Here is a 7,766-nt window from a genome sequence, read left to right as displayed (position 1 = left end):
TGATGCCCAGTGGTGCTGGGGACGGCCTGGTTGACGCAGCATGATCCTACAATCTCTTGGGGAGAAGCAACTGTGATATTCCAGTTGGGTTATTGCAAATGGCACTGCCAGCCTACTGAGGGAGCAGTGAAAGCGGGAGTGGCAGCCCCGCCCCCACCCGAGGAGGCTCCCCTGCCAGCAAATTACCAACATTACCTATCAGGATGTCTTTGACAAGGAGGACTCTGACCAGTTGCCACCCTATAGGCCCCACAACTGTGCCATAGACTTGCTCCTGGGGGCCCAAGTTCCCTCTAGGAGCATATACTCATTGTCCAAACCAGAGCTGACTGCTCTAAGAGAATTCCTGGATGTCAATCTGCGGCGAGGTTCATTTGACTCTCAAAGCCCCCTGCCAGGGCTTCTTCACTATTTGTCAAAAAAAAAAGTGAGGAGCTTTGCCCTTGTCATGATTACTGGGAGCTGAATAAAATCACTATCCCCAACAGCTAACCCCTCCCCCTTATCAGCAAAATGCCAGAGTGGCTGCACACGGCCAAGATCTACACTAAGCTTGGACCTTCAGGGAGCCTATAACCTAGACTGGATCTGGGAAGGGGATGAGGGGAACACAGCTTTTAAGATGCAGTGTGGTCATTTTGAATACCTGGTCATTCCTTTCAGACTACTGAACGTGCCAGCGGTCTTCCAGCACTTTATGAAAAACATCTTTCAGGACAACCTAGATTGCTTTATGATTGTTTATCTGGATGACGTCCTCATTTACTTGGACTCCCCAGCACAGCACAAGATGCACATGAGAGCTGTGTTGTAGAGGCTGAGGGAGCATTACCTGTATGCTGAACTAGAGAAGTGTGGGTTTAACCTAACTACTTTGGACTTTCTCGGCAATCGTATGACTCTGGCAGGGGTGGAGATGGACTCAGGAAAGGCGCGCTGTGTCCTCTCCTGGCATCCCCCCCAAGACTAAAAAGGACTTGCAACAGTTCCTCAGGTTCACCAACTACTATAGACGGTTCATTGCATCTTTCTCCAACTTAACAGCCCCCCTGATGGATCACCTCAAGGGCTCTGGGCCGTTTCAGTGGTCTGAGGCAGCCCAGTTGGCCTTCAAGTGCCTGAAAGTTGTTCTCCTCAATATTGCAGCATGCTGACCCCCACCAGCCTTTTGTGGTGGAATCGGATGCCTCAGACGTGGCCATCAGAGCGGTGTTGTTACAACCAGCTGAGAAAGGAGGTGGTCTGCTTCCCTGAAAGCTGACTAGTTCAAAACAGAACTATACTGCCTGAGAGAAGGCACTATTAGCCTTCCGAGATGCATTCAAGACCTGACGACACCTCTTGGAAGGAGCCCAGCATGAGGTGGAAGTCTGCACCGACCATCAGAACCTTGAGAGCCTACAAACGGCCCATAAGCTGAAGCAACTGCAAGTGTGCTGGGCCCAGTTTTTTGCTAGGTTACATTTCCACATCAACTACATTCCCCAGGCTCAAAACTGGAGGGCTGATGGACTTTCCCACAAACTTAAGTACAATGAAACCCACCCTGAGCTCCCACTATGCCACCACATACCTCTAGACAAGCTGGTGCTGGTGGCCTGTCCTGATCAGTGGATCGAGGAGCTGCGCATTGCTCAGGAACAAGACCCTTTTTCTCAGGAGTGGGTGCGAGAGCTAAGGCAGCCCCCTCAGGACCAGAGTCTGGTCTTCTCCCAGGGGGGTTGCTCTACCAATATGAGGCCCTGTACATGACCCCCAGGGAAATCCAAGCCAAAGTCCTTCAGCTATGCCATGATATCCTTACCGTGGGGCATTTTTGGATGTTCAAAATGCTGCAGGCCATCACACAGGATTTCTGGTGGCCAAGAATACAGTAAAGCATGATGTTGAGAGATATGTTCAATCTTGCCCCATGTGCATGAGAGCCAAGCACGCCCCTGGGCGACCGGCTGCGCTACTAGTGTCACTCCCCATGCCTGAGGGACCCTGGCAGATGGTGACCCTGGACTTTATCACAGACCTACCCACCTCTCAGGGAAAAACTACTGTTCTGGTGGTCGTGGACGCCTTCAGCAAGATGGCCCATTTCATTCTGTGTGCCGGCGTACTGACAGCCCGAGAGACTGCACAGTTGTTTATTCAACACATTTTTCAGGTGCATGGGTTCCCAGCCAGCCTGGTCTCAGATGAGGGCCTCCAGTTCACTGCCCAGTTCTGGCGTGCCCTGTTACAGCTGCGACAGATTGAACTACAACTGTCTTCGTCACACCATCCCCAGACGGATGGGCAGCCAGAGAAAGTGGAGTTTGCCTACAATAATTCTGTGCATACCTCTACCCACCAGGCTCCTTTCTTTGCCAATTTTGGCTACCACCCTCGCACTTTCCCCACTCTTAACTCCACTCTGGCAGTTCCTGCTGCGGCAGAGTTTGTGCATGAGTTGCAGGCGATGCAGCAGCTGTTACAAGGGCTAAGACTGCCAACAAGAGAGTAACTGACCAGCACCACCAGCCCAGCTCACAGATACAGGTGGGAGATAGAGTATAGCTATCTACACATTATTTGCCAATGAATGTGCCTTGCCACAAACTAGAAGCTAGGAGGGTGGGGCCCTTCAAAGCAGAGGCACAGATCAACCCGGTAGTGTTCTGTCTACACTTGCCCACCTCCATGAAGATTCACCCAGTGTTCCACCATTCGTTGCTAACCTCGGAGGAGCCACCGAATCCCTCCTAGGCGCCCACCGCCCCACCACCACCAGTAATCGTCGATTGGCAAGAGGAATATGAGGTGGAGCAGATCCTCGACTCCCATCGGCACAGAGGAAAGTTGCAGTAATTGATCCACTGGAGGGGTTTTGGGGCAGAGGAAAGATCCTGGGAGGCGTCGTCGGACGTCCATGTGCCAGAGTTGGTGAGAGAGTTCCACGAAGGATACCCTGGCAAACCCAAGCCTCTGGGATGGGGAGAGGATCAGCATGGAAGGGGGATGATGTTGTGAGCCCTGCTGGAGGGGGTGGACTGACGAGAATGAAGCGGAGGAGGAGGACTTAGAATGGGATGGTCAATCTGGTGACGGGCCAAGCAGGGAATTGGGCTCAGAAGGTGCCCCAGCTCTGGACTTTGACAGCTCAACCACAGCAGCTCCAGATAGCCCAGTGGAGAGTCAACTTGACCAGCCAGTTGTTTCCCAGCCTGATGCTCCTCCCCTCCCTGCACTCGCGCTGCCCACAGGCAGCTTTCCTCCTTCTGAGGGTGAAGATGGGACAGTGACAGGGGCTCCGCTTTTGCCTCTCACCAGGAGGCAAATCCAGCAGGAAATTCAACAGGCATAGTCGAGGTGGAGTCTTTGCCTCTGTGCACGCTCCCAACAGTGACACACACAAGTAGGGTGCCCACCCAGCCTTACTTAAGCTGAGTGAGAGGGGGAGAAGTTGCTGAATTAACATCTTAGTGCATCAAAGTTGTGCCTAGTTACACCTAGAGAGATGCTGAGTTCTGAGTCAGCCATAGGTAGATTCATGCAGCACACTGACTTGAAACTTTCTCTTACTTGAATAAAAGAAAAAAACCACAGCTGTGTCTGAGATCTTCGAGTTCGGGCAGGACAAAATCCAATGATGCAATCGTTCAAATGTCAAGGCCATTCAAAATGAGCATGTTTTGTATTTTATTTGCTTAGCACATTCTTAGCACAAATATTAAATTCCAGTTTTTCTATCCAACCATCCCTGCAAAGAGATCAGGACATCCTTGCTGGATCAGATCAAAGGTCCATCTAGTCCAGCATCTTGCTTCCCAAATGGCTGACCAGACACCCCCAGGAAGCCTACAAGCAGGGCTTGAAGGCAGTAACCCACTCCCACTGCTGCTTCCCAAAAACTAACAAGTAGCAGCATACTACCTCTGAACTGAGAGGTTACATATAGACATCATAGCTCATAGTGATAGACAAATCCTTCATAAATGTGTCTTTTTCCCCTTTAAAGCCATCTAAGACAGTGGCCATCATCACATCTTGCAGCAGCAAATTCCACAAATTCATTATGCTTTAAGTACTTTATTTTGTCTGTCCTGAATCTATTGCCAGTCAATTTCATTGGATGCTCATAAGGTATGAAATGGAAATGGACTGCTTTCAAGTCAATTCAGACTTATGGGCGACCCTACGAATAGGGTTTTCATGGTAAGCGGTATTCAGAGGTGGTTTACCATTGCCTCCCTCTGAGGCTAATAGGCAGTGACTGGCCCAAGGTCACCCAGTGAGCTTCATGGCGTGTGGGGATTCAAACCCTGGTCTTCCAGGTCATAGTCCAACACTCTAACCACTCCGCCACACTGGCTCTAGTATCATGTAAAAGGGAGGAAGACTTATTTTCTGTCTACTTCCTCTACACCAAGGGTGGCTAGCCTGTGGCCTTCCAAATATTGTTTGGACTCAGCAGCCCCTACCAGCATGACCAATAGGCAGGGATGGTGGGAGCTGTAATTCAGCAACACCTGGAAAACCAAAGGTTACCCGGCTTTTCAACATGTGTGCATACTCTAATAATTCGGTTTTTTCTTCTAAACTAAAAAGGCCCACATGCTTTCACCTTTCCTTGGAGGGAATTCCCCTGAATCATTTTAGTTTCTATTTTCTGCACCTTTGCTAACTCTACAGTATCTTTTTTTTGAGAGAGAGAATGATCAGAACTGTACACAGTGTTCCAAATGTGACCTTACTATAGATCTGTATATAAGGTCATTACAATTTCCTAATGATGCCTGCTGTAATTAATATATGTGGGGTTGAATCTAGATTGTTAGTTGTACTAAATTCCCACTGAAATCAATGGGACCTGGCTGACCTGAATAAAACATCATTATTATTATTATTATTATTATTATTATTGCCCTCTACAATTGTCTCAAGGCAATGTACAATAAAAACAGCTTAAAAAGAGTTTAAAACACAAAACAACAGTAGAGATATTTAAAAACAATATGAAGTAGACACACATGATGGGGGGGTAGAGAAGGCAGCTGGATGACCTATAGAGGGAGGGGAGAGGAGGCAGCTTGGCTACCTCTAAAAGGGGAGAGAAGGAGGCTTGGCCAGGTCTAAGGGGAGGGGGAGATCCCTCTGGTGTTACGTTGTACCTCTGCCATTGGAAGGAAGCAAGGGGAGGGTCATAAAAGGCTTTGGCGAGCTCGAAGGGGAGGGATGGTGGTTTGGGCGAACTCTACCAAAACCTTGAACTTGGCCTGGTAGAAGATTGGCAGCCAATGCTAATCCTGCAAGCAAGGTGTTATATGCTAGTGATAGTTTGCCCCCACCAGCAATCTAGCTGCTGCATTCTGCACCAGCTACAGCTTCTGGATCCACCTCAAGGATAGCCCCATATAGAATGTACTGCAGTAATCCAACCTGAGGTTATCAATGCATGGATAACTGTGGTCAAGTTCCCAATCCAGGAACCTCTGTAGCTGTTTTATAAACCGAAACTGGCACGTCTAGCCACTGAGAATACTTGTGCCTCCAGTGAGGGATCCAGGAGTACCCCAAACTAATCACCTGTTCCTTCATGGACAATGCAACTCCATCCAGGCCAGGCAACTTACTAATTTTGCAGAACCAGGAACCACTCACCCACACACCCTCCATCTTCCCAGGATTCAGAATCAGTTCATTAACCATCATCCAGCCCACCACTGCATCCAGGAACTGGTTCAGGGCCTTCTCAGCCAGATTCAGATGTTACAGAGAAATAGAGTTGGGTATCATCAGCATACTGACAACACTTGCTCCAAAAATCCTAGTTACCACTCTAAACAGCTTCATGTTGATGTTAAATAGCATCAGAGACAGTATAGTGTCCTGCAGCACCCATTGCTCAGGAGCCAAGGGGCAAAGGAGTACTCATCAGTGTTAGCTTCTGGAACCATCCCTGGAGAACCACTGGACCCTAATTAATTTTCTTTTATCTTCTCTGACATCCTGTGGGGTGTTAATAGGCTAAGAGGTAGGCCTTCCCAGAGATTTGAACCAAGGGTTTCTACTCCTACATTCAAATCCAATAGTCTTAGCAGGATCATATACTGTGCCAGGGCCTGTGCCTCACTGCTGAAAATATTTTATCTACATCAGCCTTCCCCTCAACTCATCATCTCCAGATGTTTTGGACTACAGCTCCCAACAGCCTCGGTCAGTCTGTTTATGCTTGACCTGATGGGAGTTGTAGTCCAAAGCATATGGAGGAATCAGTTTGGGGAAGGTTAGTCTAGATCCTTACATGCCCACAGGAAAAGTAGAGGTTTATGGCTAACATCATTTATTCCCTCTAAGAATGAGAAATAGAAGGTGAAGCTTGGACCACCTTCAGAGATTACAGGTGCTTCCTGTCCCCATGCTTAGTCGCTTGCAGATTAGTACTTTCTCATCAATGCACCACTCCTGATGCAAGAACAGCCTGTGCAGCTTCTCAGGAAGAACAGTTGAAAATTCTATGCCACACATGACAGAAACACAGAGACAAAAAATGGTCAGATCCTCGCATCTCAATCACATGCAGTCACTCTCTGAAGGAAGAAGAGAAAAGAAATCAGCATCTAGCAAGATGGGCAGGCTTTGTAACCATAGACCAGCAAAAAAGAGCAGGCAGGTCAATGTATAGACTCAGAACACACAGAAGGACTGACAGTGTTGCACAAGGTACCAGTGATTAGCAAAACAATGCCATTGTCTCCAGGAGCTTGCTCTGACTATTATAATTCATCCAGTTCACATTAATGTATCAAGAGTATGCATATACAGTAGGGCCCCGCTTTCCGGCACTTTGCTAATGCGGCGGTTTTGAATTGAATCCATGTTCCATATGTTTGGCGCTTGTTCCATTTTTGTTGCGGAAAATTGCCAGAATACAGAGAGATGCTGAGTGCACAAATTGATGGCGCCTGACGCCCTTCTCAGACTCAGCTACTGAGTGCGTTGTCAGAGCTTGGAAACATTCCTTTTTTAAACTAGAGTTGGGCTGATGGGAGTTGTAGTTCAAAAAAGGAATGTTTCCAAGCTCTGATGACACACTCAGCAGCTGAGTCTGAGAAGGGCATCCAACGCCATTTTATTGTCGAGGGAGGCAGTGGGGGGTGAGCAAGTGAGCAAGCGAACAGGCAGGGGGGAGGGCGAGCGGGCAAGGGGGGATGAGCGAGGGAGGTGGTGGAAGGCGAGTGAGAGAGTGAACAGGCAGGGGTAGGGCGAGCGGGCAAGGGGGGATGAGCGAGGGAGGCGGCGGAGGGTGAGCGAGCAGGTGCGGGCGGGCAGGCAGGCAGCTCCCTCTCTGCGATCCATGGCAGGGAGCCTGCCACGGAAGGAGAGCACTACTCCCCCACCATAATGAGGGCAAGTGAGCGAGCAAGCGGGGGGGCAGGGGGAGAGGGCGATGCATGGAAAAGTGGAACATGGATCAGCTGTTGCACAGGGAGCTTAAGGGCCAAACGCTGTCAGCTGGAGCTCCCCACGCTACAGCTGATCCATGTTCCGCTTTTCGGCATTTTTCGCTTTTCAGTGGGGGTCTGGTCCCTAACCTGCCGTATAAGTGGGGTCCTACTGTATACTTGAGGAGAAGTCCCATTTAAGTCAGTGGGACCAGTAGTGTAGTGCCAAATTCAGAAGTGCAGGGTCCCTTCATGATAGGCACAGCCACACCCCTTCCAAAAATCATACAACCTTCTGTGATAATAGTGTTTTGAGTTTGGTGGTTGGAATGGATGATTCCTGTGGTTCCC

This window comes from Rhineura floridana, chromosome 5 (assembly GCF_030035675.1).
Source record: "Rhineura floridana isolate rRhiFlo1 chromosome 5, rRhiFlo1.hap2, whole genome shotgun sequence".
NCBI lineage: Eukaryota > Metazoa > Chordata > Lepidosauria > Squamata > Rhineuridae > Rhineura > Rhineura floridana.
This window is presented reverse-complemented; position numbering follows the sequence as displayed.